This window comes from Saccopteryx leptura, chromosome 1 (assembly GCF_036850995.1).
Source record: "Saccopteryx leptura isolate mSacLep1 chromosome 1, mSacLep1_pri_phased_curated, whole genome shotgun sequence".
NCBI classification, from domain to species: domain Eukaryota; kingdom Metazoa; phylum Chordata; class Mammalia; order Chiroptera; family Emballonuridae; genus Saccopteryx; species Saccopteryx leptura.
The window spans coordinates 105,535,637-105,554,431 of record NC_089503.1 but is presented as its reverse complement, the minus strand read 5'-3'; positions in this window follow the sequence as shown (position 1 = coordinate 105,554,431).

Here is an 18,795-nt window from a genome sequence, read left to right as displayed (position 1 = left end):
CAAGAACTGGTGGGCCATTAGCTTTAATACTAGCTTGTACCCGGAGGGCAAGAAATACACACAGTGGGAAAACACTTCCCTTTCCATTCAGGGCTCCCAAAGCCACTGACTTATCCATGTTTCCTAGAATCAAAGGTTTTCTACCTCACCACCCTTATTAACCTCTGTTTCCCATCTCCTTCTCTCTGCACAAACTCTGCACAAACTGGCTTCTCCTTCAGCACTCTGCCATCTTGGCTGCTTCTCCTCTCCTCCACATGGCCTTTCTCTGCTCTCCTTTCTCTGCTCTCTCCTCTAATGCTAATCTCAGGAACTGAGAGAGCAAGCTCCTGGTCAATGTCATTTTATAGTGTAGAAATCAAAACCTTTAGGCCCTGGCCGGTTGGCTCAGTGGTAGAGCGTCGGCCTGGCGTGCAGAAGTCCCGGGTTCGATTACCGGCCAGGGCACACAGGAGAAGCGCCCATCTGCTTTTCCACCCTTCCCCCTCTCCTTCCTCTCTGTCTCTCTCTTCCCCTCCCTCAGCCCAGGCTCCACTGGAGCAAAGATGGCCCAGGCGCTGGGGATGGCTCCTTGGCCTCTGCCCCAGGCGCTGGAGTGGCTCTGGTCGCAACAGAGCGACGCCCCTGAGGGGCAGAGCATCGCCCCCTGGTGGGCAGAGCATCACCCCCTGGTGGGCGTGCCGGGTGGATCCCGGTCGGGCGCATGCGGGAGTCTGTCTGACTGCCTCTCCCGGTTTCTAGCTTCAGAAAAAATCCAAAAAAAAAAAAAAGAAATCAAAACCTTTATTCCAATATAAAAACAAGGAAGTCTCTGATACAAGTCACTTAGGGTGGGAAAGGCTTAGTCTTAAAACTAAGCTTTGGGGTATAACAACCCTGCCTGCTTACAGCCTGTCCCCCACACCTAATGCAAACTATAAGCGAGCAAATCTATATATCACATTTACAAACTTATTTGACCAACATTCCACCCCTTTTGCTCGCTTCACAATCTAAAGCACAGGTATTCCTGAACAAGGAAATTAGGCATATTACACAAATTACAACAACATGACAAATCATACAATTTCAACAATTACAAAGGTACATTTCACCAGTCTCTGAGCACTTCGTCAAAAGCACAAAATGTCCTCAGCCTTCTTTCTAGCCATTTGAAAAGCTGCCCGGGGCAGGGCTTCCAGCAAAGCTGCCCCCCACCCTCATCAGGGTATTTCACATTGTCCAAAATCCGTAAGTCCATCCAACAAAGGAGCCAGTGTCCATTCCAGTCATAGTCCAGGAACCAGTCCAAGCACATGGGGCCTCAGCTGCCCCCTTCATCCCTGCCATCCTGGCAGGTCTTACACTGTCCCAAAGAGAAGCACGTGGCAATGGCAGTCAGCATTTCCATCTCTGCTCTGGAGAGCATGATGGTACCCACCCTTCTGTCTCAAAATCGAAGACCTACCAGGGGCATAGTAGTTACTCCTTGCTGCTGGGCTCTCACCTTCTGGAGACTGCGGATTGCAACTCCAGACTGATTCTCCTCATCCTCCAAAGAGGAACTGAAAACATCAGATCCTGCTGCTGGGCTTGAGACCCTGGCCTCCAACCGCTGCTGGTTCTCCACAATGTCCAGGGCAGTCTGCAACTCACAAACCTGTGATTCCTTCTCCAGTAGCTGCTCCATTTCCAAATGAATCTCATGAACCTGGTCGGCCTCCTCTAGTATTTGCTCCAGCTCCAGGGTCAGCATCTCTTTCTCCCACGTTTGCTCCAGCTCCTTCCGCTGCTCAGTTTGCAGGTCCTGGACAGCCTCTTCCACAGAACTCTCAGTTTCCTCACGCATGGCTATAAAAGTCAGCCAGCCTACAGCCCCCAAAAGGACAGCCATGGGGAACCATAACAGCAGCCAGTCCTCTACTCCACCACTCAAAGTTGGGGGTGGCTCCATACTGATCTGTATCAAATCCTGCCACAGACTATGCCAAATGTACAGCTAGTAGCCACGGCTACCATCACAACAGCCTGGCCCATGCAGGTTTGCTTTGGATTCGGACAGAGGGTAATGAAACAATGGAGCTAAGAACTGGTGGACCATTAGCTTTAATCTTAGCTTGCACCCAGTGGGCAAGAAATACATGCAGTGGGAAAACACTTCCCTTTCCATTCAGGGCTCCCAAAGCCACTGACGTATCTGAGTTTTTCTAGGATCAAAGGTTTCTAGCTCACCAGCCTTATTCACCTCTGTTCCCCATCTCCTTCCTTCTCCCTGTACAAACTGGCTTCTCCTTCAGAACTCTGCCATCTTGGCTGCTTCTCCTCTCCTCCACATGGCCTTTCTCTGCTTTCCTCCAGTATGGGCTCCTTTGCCCCACTTTATAGTGTAGAAATTAAAACCTTTAATCTAATATACAAACACAGAAGTCTCTGATACAAAGTCACTTATCTGAGGCATAATAGGATTCCTCATGAGAGTGCACCACCCCCCAGCACGCAACAGTCAAAGGTGTAGGGAAAAGCTTAGTTTTAAAACTAAGCCTTAGGCTATAATGACTTTGCCAGCTTACAGCCTGACTTCCAAACCCAATGCAAACTATAAGCGAGCAAACACATACATCATATTTGCAAACTTATTTGACCAACACAAAGTCAAAGAGGGCTTCTACCCTGCCCTACCACAAGGGCACTATAGCCCCTCTCATCCCATGGGCCCCGAAACCTGCACCCAGATTTTCTGAGAGAGAGAAAAAGTGGACAGAGAAAGAAGGGGCCAAAGAATTAGAGGACGACTGATGCAACTGCCAGATGGTAGAGTTGTTGTTCCTCACCTGTGGGGGCCAGCAGTAGTCCAGGCTTTGCATGCTGCCACCTATCTGGGACAAGAAAAGACAGAAAAACTTCTAGGGAGATATTTCTATATCCCTCTTTTGGCAACCCTAGCCAAGAAAGTCAGCCTGCGCTGCTCAACCTGCCATCAGAATAACGCAAAACAAGGACCTTCAGTACCCTCAGTATCCAGTCATATGGGGCAGCCCCCTTTGAGGATATACAGGTGGACTTCACTGAGATGCCCAAAAGTCAAGGTTACCAATACCTGTTGATGTTAGTGTGCACCTACTTAGGATGGGTAGAAGCCTACCCCACCCAGACTGAAAAGGCTAGAGAAGTAACAAGGGTGTTGTCAGAGAAGTTATTCCAAGGTATGGACTGCCACTCTGGATAAATTCTAACAACAGCCCAGCCTTTGTGGCTAAGGTAGTACAAGGAACAGCTCAAGCATTGGACATCACTTGGAAGCTTCACATGGCATACAGACCTCAGAACTTGGGAAAGGTGGAACGCATGAATAGGACTCTAAAGCTAGGGCTTAGCAAATTATGTCAGGAAACAGGTTTTAAATGGGTAGTAGCTTTGCCTCTAATATTGTTTAAGATTCGCCTGACCAGGCGGTGGCGCAGTGGATAGGGCGTCAGACTGGGATGTGGAAGGACCCAGGTTCGAGACCTCGAGGTCGCCAGCTTGAGTGCGGGCTCATCTGGCTTGAGCAAAATCTCACCAGCTTGGTTGGACCCAAGGTCGCTGGCTCAAGCAAGGGGTTACTCGGTCTGCTGTAGCCCCGCGGTCAAGGCACATATGAGAAAGCAATCAATGAACAACTAAGGTGTCGCAACAAAAAACTGATGACTGATGCTTCTCATCTCTCCGTTCCTGTTGGTCTATCCCTCTCTCTCTGACTCTCTCTCTGTCCCTGTAAAAAAACAAACAAACAAAAAAACAAAACTGTTAAGATTCAATGCATACCCTCCAAGAACACCAGATATTCACCTTATGAGCTATTATATAATAGGCCTCCCCCAATATTACATAGTTTGTCAGGGACTCCCCAAGAACTAGGAGAAACAGAACTACATAGATAATTAGAAGCTTTAGGCAAGGTGGCCAGTGCCATATCCAAGTGGTACTAGATAGGGCTCTGATCAGTTTGTTTGCCCCTGTACATTCTTTTTCTCCAGGAAACCAAGTTATGGGTCCGGCTCCCCTCTGACCCAGGTGGAAGGGACCCTACACTGTGATCCGGACCACTCTTACTGCTGCCAAGGTAGAAGGCATACCCACCTTGATTCACCACAGCTGGCTGGAACCTGAAGCCCCAGAGAAGATGCCCTCATGAACGGTGGGGACAGATCCTACTAATCCTTGTAAGTTGACCCTGAGATGGACAACATGCCCTGCAACAGCCACAACTGGAACCTGGCTGGTCCATGTATAATCAAAGCCTGAGGAACCTTGCTGTGGGGCTCCTTATAATTGGACTCTGGGGAGGGAGGGAAACTAAGGTCAAAAGAAAGCCAGAATAAGTCATCTTAAGGTTTGATGCCACTATGAGTCATAAAGAAAGGAGGTATAGTTCCCTTGGTTGGGAGAGAAGCTACATGGTAAATGAAAAGTATATATGTGCTCATAGCTACCACCGTAGAATAACCTGTGAACATTGATTATGTGTCCAATAGGCTACTTAGAAAAAGGACACCTCTAAAAAGGAATATATTTTAAAAGAGGATTACTTATTACTGACTTAGTCCTGACTGAAGGTTAAGGTTTTTGGAAATTAAGAATTCTGATTAATTGGAAAGGAATTGTATGGTTTTAGTGATAAAAGGTATTAGGTATAGAGGTACTTTAGAAAGGAAAAGGAAAAAGTAAGTTGTGAAAGCTGGTTATATATAAATAGTAAAGAAAGTTCATGAAAGTTGAAGGTTTGTGTAAGTTGCAGAAAGTTTGTGCAGGTTATAGAAGGTTTGTTCAGGAAAGAAAAAAAAAAGTGAAAAGAAAACTCCAGATAGGAATAGTTTTACACCATCAAAAAATCCTCCAGGAGTTCAAGAAAGGTGAGACTCCAGTATAATTAAAAGTTCTGGAGGTCTCAAAGAGGGGAATAAGGAAGAAGTCAGGCCTGCTGCCCCTCCTCCCTGAGGAGGGAGAAACAAGAAGAATGCAGGAGAAGGGAGCCTGCAGGGGTAGCTTAGTCAATCAGCTATGGATTAACCTATAATCAGTTATGGATTAACTATTGCTTATACTTCTCTGAAATGGTGCATGGGGCCACTTGCTACACAGAGCAAAGAAGATAGAACTTATGTGAAAACCCCTTCCCCTTTTCTTAAAAGCTTTTAAGAAACAGAGCTCTAAGAGAGCTCTGTGACAACATGAAGAGAAATAACATCTGCATCATAGGGGTTCCTGAAGAAGAAGAGAAAGAACAAGGGATAGAGACTTTGTTCAAACATATTATAGCGGAAAACTTCCCCCAATTAAGGCAGGAAAACATTACACATGTCCAGGAAGCACAGAGAACTCCATTAAGGAGAAACCCAAAGAAACCAACACCAAGACACATCATAATTAAAATACCAAAGCTAAATGATAAAGAGAAAATATTAAAAGCTGCTAGAGAAAAAAAGACTATCACCTACAAAGGAGCCCCCATAAGGATGACTTCTGACTTCTCAACAGAAACACTTGAGGCCAGAAGGGAATGGCAAGAAATATTCAAAGTAATGCAGAACAAGAACCTACAACCAAGACTACTTTATCCAGCAAGGCTATCATTTAAAATTGAAGGAGAAATAAAAAGCTTTACAGACAAAAAAAACCTCAAGGAATTCACTGCAACCAAACCAAGGCTGCAAGAAATGCTAAGGGACCTGTTGTAAACAGATCAAAGGAAAAAAAGAATATAGCAAAAGAGGAATACAGTTTCAAAGAAAAAAAATGGCAATAAACAATTACATGTCAGTAATAACCTTAAATGTTAATGGATTAAATGATCCAATCAAAAGACATAGGGTAGCTGCGTGGATAAGAAAACAGGACCCATACATATGCTGTCTACAAGGGGCACACCTTAAATCAAAAGATGCACACAGACTGAAGATAAAAGGATGGAAAAAAATATTTCACGCAAATGGAAATGAAAATAAAGCTGGGGTAGCAATACTTATATCAGACAAAATGGACTTTAAAACAAAGACCATAGTTAGAGATAAAGAAGGTCACTACATAATGATAAAGGGAGCAATCCAAAAGGAAGATATAACCATTATAAATATCTACGCACCTAATATAGGAGCTCCTAAATATATAAAGCAGACTTTGATGGACTTAAAGGGCGAGATCAACAGCAATACTATAATAGTAGGGGATTTCAATACCCCATTAACAACATTAGATAGATCCTCAAGAAAGAAAATCAACAAAGAAACAGCAGACTTAAAGGACATATTAGATCAACTCGATTTAATAGATATCTTCAGAACCTTTCACCCTAAAACAGTAGAATATACATTCTTTTCAAGCACTCATGGTACATTCTCTAGAATAGACCACATGTTAGGGCACAAAAGTGGTCTCAACAAATTTAAGAAGATTGAAATCATATCGAGCACTTTCTCTGATCACAATGGCATTAAACTAGAAATCAACCACAGTAGAAAAATTGAAAAACATTCAAACACTTGGAAACTAAATAGCACATTATTAAATAACAAATGGGTTAACATTGAGATCAAAGAAGAAATTAAAAAATTCCTAGAAACAAATGATAATGAGCATACATCAACTCAAAATTTATGGGACACAGCAAAAGCAGTCCTGAGAGGGAAGTTTATAGCATTACAGGCATACCTCAAGAAGCTAGAAAAAGCTCAAATAAACAACTTAACCCTGCATCTAAAATAACTAGAAAAAGAACAGCAAGTAAAGCCCAGAGCTAGTAGAAGGAAAGAAATAAGAAAGATCAGAGCAGAAATAAATGACATAGAGACTAAAGAAACAATACAGAGGATCAATGAAACCAGGAGCTGATTCTTTGAAAAAGTAAACAAGATCGATGAACCTTTAACGAGACTCACCAAGAAAAAAAGAGAGAGGACTCAAATAAATAAAATTAGAAACAAGAGTGGAGAAATAACTGACACAACAGAAATACAAAATATTGTAAGAAAATACTATGAAGAACTGTACGCCAAAAAAACTAGACAACCTAGATAAAATGGACAAATTCCTTGAATCATATAATCTTCCAAAAATCACTCTGGAAGAATCAGAAAACCTAAAACAGACCAATTTCAACAAATGAGATTAAAACAGCTATCAAAAAACTCCCAAAAAAGAAAACTCCTGGGCCTGATGGCTTCACAAGTGAATTCTACCAAATATTCAAAGATGAACTAACTCCTATCCTTCTCAAGTTATTTCAAAAAATTCAAGAGGAAGGAAGACTTCCAAACTCCTTTTATGAGGCGAGCATAATTCTGATTCCAAAACCAGGCAAAGACAACACACAAAAAAGAAAATTATAGCCCAATATCCCTGATGAACTTAGATGCAAAAATCCTCAACAAAATATTAGCAAACTGGATCCAGCAATATATGGAAAAAATCATACACCATGATCAAGTGGGATTTATTCTTGGGAGGCAAGGCTGGTACAATATTCTGCAAATCATCAATGTGATTCATCACATAAAAAAAAGGAAAGGAGAAAACCACATGATAATTTCAATAGATGCAGAAAAAGCATTGGATAAAATTCACGCACCCTATTCATGATCAAAAACTCTCCGCAAAGTGGGAATACAGGGAACATACCTCAACATGATAAAGGCCATCTATGACAAACCCACAGCCAACATCATACTCAATGGGCAAAAAATTAAAAAGCAATACCCTTAAGATCAGGAACAACGCAGGGGGTGTCCCCTTTCACCACTCTTATTCTACATAGTTCTGGAAGTCCTAGCCACAGCAATCAGACAAGAAAAGAAATAAAAGGCATCCGAATTGGGAAAAGAAGAAGTAAAACTATCATTATTTGCAGATGATATGATATTGTATATAGAAAACCCTAAAGCCTCAGTCAAAAAGCTACTAGACCTGATAAATGAATTCAGCAAGGTGGCAGGATATAAAATCAATACTCAGAAATCAGAGGCATTTTTATACACTAATAATGAACTGTCAGAAAGATGAAATCAAGGAATCATTCCACTTTACCATTGCAACCCAAAAAAATAAAGTACCTAAGGAATAAATCTAACCAAGGAGATTAAAGACTTGTACTCAGAAAAATTTATAAACATTGATCAAAGATAATCAGGGAAGATATGAATAAGTGGAGGCATTATACCGTGCTCATGGTTAGGAAGAATAAACATCATTAAAATGTCTATATACTCCAAAGCAATTTATAAATTCAATGCAATATCCGATTAAAATACCGACTGACTTACTTCAAAGATTTAGAGCACATATTCCAAAAATTTATATGGAACCAAAAGAGAACACGAATAGCCTCAGCAATCTTGAAAAGGAAGAATAAAGCGGGAGGTATCACACTTCCGGATATCAAGTCATATTATAAGGCCATTGTACTCAAAACAGCATGGTACTGGCATAAGAATAGGCACATAGATCAATGGAACAGAACAGAGAACCCAGAAATAAACCCACAGCTCTATGGACAACTGATATTTGACAAAGGAGGTAAGGAAATACAATGGAGTAAAGATATCTGCTTCAACAAATGGTGTTGGGAAAATTGGACAGCTACCTGCAAAAAAATGAAACTAGACCACCAACTTACACCACTCACAAAAATAAACTCAAAATAGATAAAAGCCTTAAATGTAAGCCATGAAACCATAAGCATCTTAGAAGAAAACATAGGCAGTAAGCTCTCTGACATCTCTCGCAGCAATATATTTGCTGATTTGTCTCCACAGACAAGTGAAATAAAAGACAGGATAAACAAATGGGACTTTATCAAACTAAAAAGCTTCTGCACATCTAAAGACAATAAGAACAGAATAAAAAGACAAACTACACAATGGGAGAATATATTTGACATTGCGTCTGATAAGGGGTTAATAACCAAAATTTATAAAGAACTTGTAAAACTTAATACCAAGAAGACAAACAATCCAAATCCAAAAATGGGCAAAAAAGAAATGAATAGACACTTCTCCAAAGAGGACACACAGATGGCCAATAGGCATATGAAAAAATGTTCAACATCACTAATGATTAGAGAAATGCAAATTAAAACCACAATGAGATATCATCTCACACCAGTCAGAATGGCGCTCATCAACAAAACAACACAGAATAAGTGCTGGCGAGGATGTGGAGAAAGGGAACCCTCCTGCACTGCTGGTGGGAATGCAGACTGGTGCAGCCACTGTGGAAAACAGTATGGAGATTCCTCAAAAAATTAAAAATCGAACTGCCTTTTGACCCAGCTATCCCACTGTTAGGAATATACCCCAAGAACACCATAGCACTGTTTGAAAAGAAGAAATGCACCCCTATGTTTCTGGCAGCATTGTTCACAATAGCAAAGATCTGGAAACAGCCCAAGTGTTCATCAGAGGACGAGTGGATTAAAAAACTTTGGTATATATATACTATGGAATACTATTCAGCCATAAGAAATGATGACATAGGATCTTTTACAACAACATGGATGGGCGTTGATAACATTATACTGAGCGAAAGAAGTAAATCAGAAAAAACTAAGAACTTTATGATTCCATACATAGGTGGGACATAAAGATGAGACTCAGAGACATGGACAATAGTGTTGGGGGTACAGAGTGGGGGGAGGAAGGAGGGAGGGGGTTGGGAGGAGGGGAGGGCACAAAGGATCATGGCTTTTCCAGCATTTGCCATACTTCCACCCCATTAATGTATAGACAGACAGCGAAATATTTACTTATAGTGTTTCCACTATAAAGACTGCTGTCTTAGGGACAATGCTGATGAACTATTTCAGCAGTTTCTCTTCTTCAAAGGACTTATATGTCAAACATAGAGCTCCATGTTTCATAGACATACTCAAGCTCACTCATGCTCCCTGGAGCTTTACACAAGGGAAATGCCCCTTCTTTTTTTTTTTTCTTTTTTCCTTTTTTCTTTTTCTTTTCTTTTTTCTTTTTTGTTGTTGTATTTTTTTCTTTTATTTATTTATTTTTTGTATTTTTCTGAGGATGGAAATGGGGAGGCAGTCAGGCAGACTCCCGCATGTGCCTGACCGGGATCCACCTGGCATGCCTACCAGGGGGGGATGCTATGCCCATCTGGGGCGTAGCTCTGTTACAACCAGAGCCATTCTAGCGACTGGGGCAGAGGCCATGGGGCCATCCTTAGTGCCCGGGGTGGCTTTGCTCCGGTGGAGCCTTGGCTGTGGGAGGGGAAGTGAGAGACGGAGAGGAGGGAGGGGAGGGAGAGGGGGAGGGGTAGAGAGGTAGATGGGCGCTTCTCCTGTGCACTCTGGCCAGGAATCGAACCCGGGAATCCTGCACACCAGGCCAATGACTCCTACGGGTCTACCATATCATGCTTTTTACTTTAAAAAAAAAAATTTACATTTCTTTTGTAGGCTGATGAACAGGAGACACCAAATCTTTTTCGCCTGCAAACTACTACCTTCTTTATTAGATCCAGCTAATAACACTGTTTTGCCTTTTTCCAAATAGCTCCAGATATATGGGAAAGATTTATATAGGCAGATGGGGATCCTCAAACCCCTCAGCGAGATCTTCTGAGCATGGCTATTAAGATACCTAGAGGCAGAAAAAGCCCAATAGAGATCAGGGGAACTACCAGCTTTTAGGATACACCCTTAAAGGCACCAACGCCCCAAAGGGGTCTCATAGGATGCCATCTGGGTCCTGCTTCAATAGTGGAAAGGAAGGTCATTGAGCTAAAGCCTGCCAGGCTTACATGCCTCTGCTGTGAGGAAACAGGGACACTGGAAGGTAGGCTTCCCCCTCGCTCCTCTAAGGGAGGGTTCAGTCTCTTCCAGCCCTGCTCCAGCCACCTATGACCTAACCTTGCCCAGAAAGCTGGGGTTTGCCACTGAAGGCTGAAGGTGCCCAGGGTCGTCGGCCCCATCTACAACACTGTGGACGAGCCTAGGGTATTTCTTCCAAGAAGCAGGTAAACTGATCTCATTTGCACAAGGGCCACTTAACTATGTTTTGCCTGAATAGTCAGGTTTTTTATTCTTCCCTCAAAGATCTCTGTTGTGGGTGTTGATAGTCCTATTTTCTGCTGCTTTGCTTAGTATATAGTGTTTCCTTTATCCCTCCTACCTCAAAGCCCCATTCATATGTCAGGCTGGGACCTACTCCTAATGTAGAGCTCTCCTTCCTCCTTTTGCCAACTTGTATTATGAATTTACCTTTGCCACCCAGCTTAGTGTATCCCAAGGTTCTCTTTACCATGCCACAGTCGCAGAGCTCCAGGGAAAAGCAACCTGGTCTCATCTCTCCAGGCAGAGGAGAACAGAAGCTCCATATCCATACATACTGTAAATGGCTTTTCCAGTCTACCTGAATCATTACCAGCTAGAAGCAGTTGTCATTGGGACTTGGACATGAGCTGCAAAGTATAGAATGGTGACAACAATTCCAGTGCCATGCGGACTTTTCCTGTGTGGACTTTTCCTGGACTCCTGCTCCCTGTGACAGCTCCTAACAGACTGAACTGTGGTTGGGTTGCTTTTCTCAGGGATTTGGCATGGTGATGGGGCCAACTTGGACTTGGTGAACATGTTAAGGACACTACTCTTTTATGGATTCTTGCTGTATTGGCCAAGAGTTTGCTTAAAGGCTTTTAATCACTGTAAAAGAAATAGAAGACTGGATAAAGAAGATGGGGCACATATACACCATGGTATACTATTCAGCTAGAGGAAATGATGATATCAGATCACTTACAGCAGAATGGTGGAATCTTGATAACATTATGCGGAGTGAAATAAGCGAATCAGAAAAAAACAAGAACTGCAGGATTCCATGCATTGGTGGGACATAAAAGCGAGACTAAGAGACATGGTAGGAGTGTGGTGGTTACGGGGGGTGGGGGGAGGGAAGAAGGGAGAGGGAGAAGGGGAGGGGGAGGGGTACTAAAAAAAAACTGGATAGAGGGTGATGGAGGACGATCTCTCTTTTGGTGATGGGTATGCAGCAGAACTGAATGACAAGATAACCTGAAAATGTTTTCTTTGAATATATGTACCCTGATTTATTGATGTCATCCCATTAAAATAAAAATTTATTTATAAAAAAAAAAAAGCTTTTAAGAAACAATGTTTACATACCTTAATTTAAAAATTTCAACACTTATCCATCCTGAAGTCATGAGAGTGACATATACCTCTAGACCAGTAGTTCTCAAACTTTTTGAAATCGGGGCACATTTAAAATCCTACAGCTTGACCAGATGGTGGCGCAGTGGATAGAGCGTCAGACTGGGATGCAGAGGACTCGGGTTTGAGACCCCAAGGTTGCCAGCTTGAGTGCAGGCTCATCTGGTTTGAGCAAGGCTCACCAGCTTGAGTCTAAGGTTGCTGGCTTGAGCAAGGGGTTACTCGATCTGCTGTAGCCCCACGGTCAAGGCACATATGAGAAAGCAATCAATGAACAAATAAGGTGTCGCAACAAAAAACTAATAATTGATGCTTCTCATCTCTCTCCGTTTCTGTCTGTCTGGCCCTATCTATCCCTCTCTCTGACTCTCTCTGTCTCTGTAAAAAAAAAAAAAAAAAAAAAAAAATCCTACAAATAATTGTAGGTGCACTATATACAAATTTCTGAGAAATATGTTATAATAATTAAGCCAAATATTAAAGAAAAAAATATAAAGTCCAAACGTGCTTTTATGGTAATGAAACAAAATAAATATGGCAAAATTAAATTTATTCTGACATTTAAAAACATTATGTAGGCCCTGGCTGGTTGGCTCAGTGGTAGAGCATCAGCCTGGCATGCAGGAGTTCCGGGTTCGATTCCCAGCCAGGGCACACAGGAGAGGCGCCCATCTGCTTCTCCACCCCTCCCCCTCTCCTTCCTCTCTGTCTCTCTCTTCCCCTCCCGCAGCCAAGGCTCCATTGGAGCAAAGATGGCCCAGGCGCTGGGGATGGCTCCGTGGCCTCTGCCTCAGGCACTAGAATGGCTCTGGTCGCAACAGAGCAACACCCCAGATGGGCATAGCATCGCCCCTGGTGGGCATGCCAGGTGGATCCCGGTCGGGCGCATGAGGGAGTCTGTCTGACTGCCTTCGCATTTCCAACTTCAGAAAAATACAAAAAATAAATAAATAAAAATAAAATAAAAAATAAAAACATGTTACTTTTTTTTTCCTGTTTTTTTTTTAAAGATTTTATTTATTCATTTTAGAGAAGAGAGAGAAAGAGAGAGAGAGAAGGGGGGAGGAGCAGGAAACATCAACTCCCATATGTGCCTTGACCAGGGAAGTCAGGGTTTTGAACCAGCAACCTCAGTGTTCCAGGTAGATGCTTTATCCACTGAGCCACCACAGTAAGGCTATGTTACTTTTTTGAGTTATGCTTTTTAGAATTCATAAAAGAGAGGGGTTAAAAAATTAAAAAATGACAAAAAAGTTATCTTTTTATATATATAGATACATTCTTAGTAAGATTTAGTAAATTCGGCAGGACCCAGCACGAATGTATTAATTTTTTTCATTCTTGTGTTTATAAGAAACATGATCCTGTGATGTGCCCTAGTGATTTCTTCAATGGTTGAGCATATATTTGAAAGGCAAACTCTCATTTCCTCGTCAATACATTGAAGAATTCCTCTCTTTTTACTCTTAATTGTGTTGAGTGCAGAAAACCCCCACCATACATATCATCTTAACTTTACACCAAACAAAGAATAGAAGAAACTTGCCTCCAGTCTTTCTGGGGAACATGGAGGGGGGCAGTGTAAACAACCCAGCACCACGGCTTAACAGCCTTTTGCAACCTAATCAGGCAAGTGAGGTGGGGGGGGGGAGGTTGGGCAGACTGTCAGCTTACAGCCAATTCCTGACACCCCTGTCTCTCAAAAATCTTAACTCCAAAAGCTCTGTTGGTTTTTTGGTCCCCAGGCACAAATTTCTCTGGAATACCATAGTGCGCACCTGGAAATCTAGGGTGCACCAGGGTACCCTAGAGAACACTTTGAGAACCACTACTCTAGACAAAGAAATAACCAGCCCCTTGAATGAAAACCTGTATTCTATAAAAGGTATATAATTTGTAAGAAAATCAACTTTGGGGAGCATGTGTCTTTGGAGTTACTATCCCTGCGTGCTCTGCCGGCTTTTAATAAATTCTCTTTTCCTCTAATAAAGTTATCTGAGTGTCTATCCTCTGTTGGGTCACTTACTGCTACAAGATAAGGACAGACAGACAAGAAGGGAGAGAAATGAGAAGCATCAATTCTTTGTTGTGGCTCCTTAGCTCTTCATTGATTGCTTTCTCATATGTGCCTTGACTGGGGAGCTCCAGCTGAGCCAGTAGTCCCTTGCTCAAGCCAGTAACCTTGGGCTCAAGCCAGCGACCATGGGCTCATGTCTATGATCCCATGCTCAAGCCAGCCACCCTGCGCTCAAACTAGTTATCCCACGTTCAAGCCGATGAGCCTACACTCAAGCTGGTGACCTTGGAGTTTTGAATCTGGGTCTTCTGCATCCCAGGCCAATGCTCTATCCACTGCACCAGTGCCTGGTCAGGTGGGTACCCTCAACTTTTAAATATGAGTTCTATTTCTTCCTGCAAATGTTTGCCTTTCAGCACAGACGTAGCATGAAGAACAATCAAAGGTATCCTAAGGCCTTTTACTTCACAGGGCTCAGTCCCTGCTAAACGCTGTCACCTTCTGCTGAGCTAGCAAATGTGTTGGCATCTGACAGAAAGGAGAGCCCTATATATTCACATATCCTTTGGGTTGCCATTGATGTTATCAGTAAGTTAGCTGAGGCAAAGTTAAAGCTGTGTGCGTCACACAGTTTGCTTATGTTTGGAACCCTGAAAATGGACAAATGGCTGGTAATTACCCCTATAATAGCTGCTTCCTTTTCTCAGTCAAACACTTACCTTTTATTACCTATGACTGCCATCAAGGCCATGACCAATAGAACTGAAATTAACTGAGAATTGGCTGTGGGCATCCCCCATAAATTATCCCCCATGATTTTCTACAGGAAAAATTTGCAATTATAGCAATATAAGCCTACAGTGTAGGGATAAAGACTTGAGAGAAATGAAACTCAGAATTTTCCATTTACACTGGAATTTCAGCACCAAAAATACGGGAAATTATGAAACTAACTAGATTCCTGGAGGAAAAGAAGCTCTGAAATTTTTATTAATAGGCTGCCCTCTGCTGGACACTAGGGGACTCTATAATGGCGCTACAGAAGAAGCTGCTAAGGAAGTTTCCCAGAAAGAGTGATACTTGGGGCCTGACCAGGCAGTGCACAGTGGATAGAGCATTGGACTGGGATGTGGAGCCAGGTTCAAAACCCCGAGGCCCCCCACTTGAGGAGGGGGGAATCATAGACATGACCTCATGGTCTCTGGCTTGAGCCAAGGTCAGTGCCTTGAGCAAGGGGTCACTAGCTCTGCTATAGCCAACCCCCCAAAGCAATTGATGAACAACTAAGGGCTGCAAGGAAGAATTGATGCGTCTCATCCTTCTCCCTTCGTGTCTGTCTCTGCCTCTAACACACACACACACACACACACACACACACACACACACACACACACACAGTGATACTTGGGAGTAAAACGAAAATCGCATGGCATGGCAACAAATTTAAACGTTGATGCGCATCTTCAGGATGTTTCCAGTAATAACAGACAGTGGAAACACTAAGAAAAATTCTTTTATAAATGTAGAACTGTAAAATCAGCCTCCTTTCCTCTATAGCTCTACAAATATTTCACTGGCAAGAAAAAAAAAAGGGAATATATTATAGGAAATACCAGGGAGGCTTAGAGACATACTGTTAACAGGGAGACAAAAGAAGCAAGACCAGTTGCTGAATGGTAAGTACATGGTGTTTTCTTGTTGGTTGAGTGAACACATTTCAGGTCATTTCTCTCAAGATGAGATTGCCTTTTGCTCTCCTGTCTGAGGGAGTGGGGTTGGAGCGAGGGAAATGGGGTTGTAGCAGCAGCTCCAGAGAAGCTCTGCAGAAGGCCAGTGGCAGAATAACAAAAAGGAGATCTTCACTATACTTGTCTCAAATAGAGCTAAGAATATGAAATCTACAAAGCAGGCTCTCCCCACGTCCTGAGCAGGAGTGCCTAATACCCTCACCCCTGTTTTGTTTTCTGTGTTTTTGTTTTTATTCTACTCAAGACAGCCAGAGGTCTTTCTCTGAATATGCCAAGCATGCCAGTGAACAGGGTTTGAAAGGCTACGCAATCTTCCTGAACTTGGGATATGCTCGTGCAACCTCTTTCCTCCCACCTAAGAAATAAATAAAAGTGGCACTTAAAATCGCCAAAACTAGTCATTCCTTTTTTCCCCCACATGTGTTATGCAGATATACTGAGATAGGCAGATCAACGGAAAGAGAACTACAGTAAATGACTAACATCCATTAGTATGATGTTAGGATTAGTATGAATTAGAATAACTCTAGTGCCTTATTAGTTCATTGTTTCACTGAACGCAGAGCCCAGAAAGAATGGGAGAAAGGGTAGAAAGGTTCAACAGGCTGGAAAAGGAGAGAAAAGGGTCTGGGGAGGGGAAGAGGCCTCAGGCTATATTTGGAAAAGGACACTAAAACTTTGCCTACTTAATTATTTTTCATCTTTGGTGTGATTGTTTGCCTTCCAGTCAGTCTCTAATATCAATAGCATTGGATATTAGAAAAATTACATAAGGAGTTTTTTAAAAATCATGATGTGTAGGCCCCATCGAGGACCACTACTCAGAATCCCAGGGGCGGGTGGGAGCAAGCAGAGGGGGGTTTTGCAGGGTTCTCAGCTGATCCTTGCACAGGCGCAGTTCTGGCTGGGAACTGCGGCTCTGGGGGTGCCTCTGCCCCGGTGCTCAGTGCAGTGCTGCGGGGCAGGGGGCAGGCAGACCGCAGAGGACATCTGTTGGGCGGATAAAATATATTATGCTCACTTTGTTAAAAATAGCGCTGCCCACGTGAGGCCGTCGCCCAGGTGATATTAATGTGTGTTGAGAATCCTTGTAGCCTGGGGCTTGGTTTTGGGATTAAGCCTTTCCCACCCTTTTTGATGTGGGGTGGTACAATCCCATCTTGACTCAGATAAGTGACTTTGTATTAGAGACTTTCCTACTTTGTATATTGGATTAGAGGTTGTGAAGCTACGGTATAAAATGGGGGCAGAACGGGACTTGGCTCTTGGTTCCTGAGGTTAGCATGAGAGAGCGGAGAGAGTAGAGCCAGCAGCTAAAGGAGGCCACGTGGAGGAGGCCAGGAGAAGCAGCCAAGATGGCGGAGTGCTGAGTGAGATGCCAGTTTGTGTAGAGTTTGTATCTGGAATAAGGAAGGAGATGGGGAACTGAGGAGAATAAGTCTGGTGAGCTAGAAACCTTTGATTCTAGGAAACTCGGATAAGTCAGTGGCTTTGTGAGCACTGAATGTGACTGGGTTTTGGAGACCAGTGTGTATTTTTACTTGCCCGCCGGGTGCAAGCTAGAATTAAAGACTATGGCCCACCAGTTTGTGGCTCTGTTGTTTCTTTACCGACTGTCCGAATCCAATGCGAACCTGCATGGGCCTGGCTGCTGTGATAGTGGCCCTGGCCCTGGCTTCTGGCTTTACAACATCCTTCTCATCAGGCAACTTGGGACTGGAGTTAAAATGGCAAATTACAAACCAGTGGCACCAGTTGCCAAATACTGGTTCTGCAGACAAATGAAAAGTCAAAGAGAAAGCCTAGTAAGGCAAATGTTGGCTGATAGACACACTGCAGGTCTGTGATAAAAATGTTTTAAGTCGCAGGGTCTTTGGCTGTTAGGACCATCAAGAGTCACCTGGTTTACACTTTTATCACCATGCATGAGAGGACTGAACAAGCAGCTCAGAAACTAGACACAAAATCAAAGGGGAAAAAAAATCCTACCACCTTGAATTATTTTATGAAGACACCTTACGATTCACTTAAATTTTTAGAAATGCTCATACCTCAGCAAAATACTCTTTAACCTAACTGTTAATCCAATCACAATTATTTATTCTAAGAGCTGCCACAGGAGTTGGCAGGCTGTCCCTGTCACTGCAGGGCTGTAATTGCATACTCCTCACCTAACTTACCCTCATTTCATTTGTCAAATCTGTTGGTTAAAATTTGTTTCAAAGTCTGGTCTATGCTGGACTCCAAAGCTAAGAGACAAAAAAAAAAATCCATAGCTGTTTTAAAAAAAATCACTTGCCACTTGATATTATTGAGTTTGAATGTTATCACTACAAAGTCCTCTTGTAATTAGATGTTCTTTTCCTCGCAGGGCATCTGGCTGATAGTAGTAGAGCATCTCCTCATGTCTGCAAGGTAGGCTTTTTTGCTTCACAGTCATTCAGGTCTCCTGGGCTAAATAAGACCCTCCAAAACCAAGTACTAATAGAAAAATTCAATGACAGTACCCAGTTTCTTTTAGAAGGTACTCTGAGGACTCTGCCTTTGTGTAAAACCCTGTGTACCCCACACAAAGAAATCCTACAATAGACACAATATCAAGCCCCATTTGCATCTTCCAAATTGCCCTTTGGTACTACAGGACAAATGACTTGCTGTATTCTCTGTGGTCTAGGCATCTACCAGACTGAAAGAAACAGCATTATACTAGTTTCAGGTTTTTCTTTCTTCATTGTCCAAAAACATGTACAGTATTAACATGCTCAGGGAACTGTCAATGTGTGTCACGGTCTTTGCCCCTAGACATGCCAGAGATGATCTTGAGACACTTTACAAGG